The 3,359-nt window shown below is 42.5% G+C and overlaps 1 pseudogene; it reads left to right on the forward strand.

Annotated features, from left to right (window-relative positions):
* Nucleotides 1-1,129: 1,129 nt before the first annotated feature.
* On the forward strand, nt 1,130-1,630 carry LOC131808384 (cofilin-1-like; annotated as a pseudogene).
* The last annotated feature ends 1,729 nt before the right edge of the window (nt 1,631-3,359 follow it).

Here is a 3,359-nt window from a genome sequence, read left to right on the forward strand (position 1 = left end):
ACACTAGAGTCAAGAACCTGACCTAGTGTCTGCCTCAAATGAGTCAACACCAAGGCTAGAAAGAGCTCTGAAGAGCAGATGTTCCAGCCACCCACTTACCCAGCCTGTCTTTGTTAGCTATTATTTCTACAAAGCTTTCTGTACCTTGGCAGGTCAAGGAGACTACACGTGACAAAGTAGTGTCATCACTTGGTGAGACTTATTGCGAGGTGTTCGGTGTGATATAAAATCTGTGTAAACTTGCTATTCCTTTTTCTTTACAAAGTCGACATAGTATTCTCTAAACTTTGCAATAGATGGAGCTGACACTTATCGGACTGGGCAAGACAATTGCAGGACCTGAGCTTTATGTAAAGCCTCCAGATCTAAACTCACAATAGAAAATCTCCATGTCTAATTGTTTGCTCTCAAGAGCTCCCTTCTATGAACAGAGATGTCGGTAATATTACATTCATCCCTCCATCAAATGTCAAATCAAAACTTTCAAGAGGAAATTTTGGAAACCTCTGGGGCTAACGATCAGGAAGTTAGTAGCCAGCAACCAGCAGTCATAAATCTCATGAATCATCTCGATGGTCCAAAGAGTGTCCCCAATGACCAAAGACTCCCCTCCGCTCTATCATCAGTGTCCACGAATCCAGTTTGACTACCTTCTCCCAGCTTTCTTAAGTAATACATTCCCTTTGAGGGGGTGATCATACTACCTCCTTTTTAAGGTTGTTACAATTATCCCATAGATTAACACATTGCTTAGGAAAGTTTCTGGTCCACAGTGATCTTTCAATAAATGCTTATTTAGGGGAAAGAGGAATTAGGGAGAAGGAGATAACACAAAACATCTCTGATAAAGATGACATTACTCACTTGAGGACACAGTAGTATAACCAAGACTATAATTAAAGTTTCCAGACCTCCTATACACAGTCTGACCACGACCACAGGATACAAGTGCCCAAATGAATTACAAAAACAGCCACATGGGAGATAGCAGTATAAACACAGTCCAGGTTAAGAGAAAATTTAAATTTTGAATTTAAAATTCTCCTTTCGTCAGTCAGATCCCAGCAGCCGCTGCAGTGTCTCTTGTCTTTTCCGACTCTCCTTGCTCTCTCCGTTCATATCCGGAAACATGGCCTCTGCTGTGGTCGTCTCTGGAGGCTTCATCAAAGTGCTGGATGACATGAAGGAGTGAAAGTCATCAACACCGGTGGAGGTGAAGAAGCGCAAGGAGCTGGTGTTGTTCTGCCTGAGCGAGGACAAGAACATTATCCTGGAGCAGGGCAAGGAGATCCTGGTAGGTGATCTGGGCCAAACTGTAGAAGACAACATCTATGCCACCTGTCCAGACAGTCCAGATAAGGAGTGCCACTCTGCGCCCTCTGATGCAATCTGTAAGACCAACGAGACAAGCAGGAGGACCCAGTGTTTATCTTCTGCGTCTGAACCCCTTAAGAGCACAGAAATCTATGTCAGCTCCAAGAACACCATCAGGAAGAAGCTGACAAGGATCAAGCATGAATTATAACCAAACTACTACAAGAAGGTCAAGGACCACTGTACCCCAAGCAGAACAGCTGAAGGAGAGGGAGCAGACAATGCCATCGTCTCCCTGGAGGGCAAGTCTCTGTGAGACCCCCACCAGTCCATGCCTGGAGCATCTGGCAGCCCCAGACCTAACTTTGGGGATTGCGGACTTTCCCCTTCCTGCCAGACTAGAGGGGCTGGGGGTATCCCAGCAGGGGGAGGACAATCCCTTCACACCAGTTGCCAAACAGCCCCCCACCCCCTGGACCTTTTTCTTGCCTCTCTCCCTGGCAGTTCTGGCCTTCCCAAACTGCTTTTGATCTGATTCCTCTTGGGTTGAAGTAGGCCTGTTGCTCCCAGGCACCTCAGTTTTGCGGGGGGTGTTGTGTTTTTTAATGACACCCAAACACCCCACCTATTCCTCCCCTTTCCATGCTACCAAATTCTTCCCACAGTAGCGGCTCTGTGCTTATGTGTTTTGTTCTGTATATAAATGGAATGTCGTAGAGCTGACTCCTTCCTTGGGCTATTTCCCCTCTGCTTTTCCCCTGGCTGCTGCCACTGATGGAAGCAGGAATAGGAAGGGAACGTCAATTAAAAATAAATAAATAAATAAATAAATAAAGGAACACACATAATGATACAGACTCATTAATGGGAAAATAAATAAATAAGTTGGTTTAGTTTCCCAATGTATGTAATTATGCTGTATATTAGGATAAAAAATAAATTAAAAATGAGTTTAAAAAATATATATATATACACACACCCACGCAGACATACACATAGAAGTTCCAATACTTTCTCATATCCAAGGATCATCTTGCACTCCCCACTGAGGAGATACCTAGCATTTTCCACCTAGAATTGTAGTTTTGATTCCACATGTCTACTTCTAGGCTGTGTGCTAGTGGAGGACAGGAGCAAAGCTGTGTGTGAAACTTTAGATTTATGTGTCATTGCCTGACATCATGTGAATACTTAATAAATACACAATGAGTATTTCTTGTCTTCAAAAAGAATGTCTCATTAGGGTGGAAAGGAAGAAAGGGTGGTAGTAAGTGTCAGCTTTCATGGAAATCTGAGCTGATTCCAAAAGCCCCAGCTGAAAAGAAACTCAGGCCTCCATATTTCCCAGAGTTCCAACTACAGTGACTTATACATAAAAGATGCTCATTCAAAAATATGTTGATCTCTGCATCTGAGGGGAATGTACGCATGGCAATTGTTTTTTTAGAAACCTGACTCATAAGATTTTAGATTAAGAGATAAAGATCACTAAAGTAGAGGTTGGGAATTATTTTAAGTTGCTCTATGGAAGCAGAACCCCTTGTCCAGAGCTATGAACACCTGCATTAAAAATCATAAGCTAAGGGGCACCTGGATGGCTCAGTCAGTTAAGCGTCTGCCTTTGGTTCAGGTCGTATCTCGGGGTCCTGGGATCAAGCCCCACATTGGGTTTCCTGCTCATGAAGGATTCTGTTTCTCTCTCTGGCCCTCCCTCCTTTGTGCTTGCTTGCTTGCTTTCTCTCTCTCTCAAATAAATCTTAATTTAGAATATCATAAGCTAAGAAGACATCAGTCATACAGAAAAAAAAACCATGGCTAATTCCATAAAACACAGCAACTTATTGTTAATATTTATCCTGTTGGAAAGAATTTAGATCCACCATTTTAGTTACACTAACACTGACAGATGAAAGATACAATACGCCAAAGTATTTTCTTGGTAAACAGAGAAGGACTAGAAAGTCTTTAACCCTAAGCTATAATTCCTTTACATTTCTACAAACTAGATTTGTCTAGTACTGAAAGTTAAATGTTCAAAACTGGAG

The sequence above is a fragment of the Mustela lutreola genome, chromosome 9 (genome assembly GCF_030435805.1).
Source record: "Mustela lutreola isolate mMusLut2 chromosome 9, mMusLut2.pri, whole genome shotgun sequence".
In the NCBI taxonomy this organism is placed as follows: Eukaryota; Metazoa; Chordata; class Mammalia; order Carnivora; family Mustelidae; genus Mustela; species Mustela lutreola.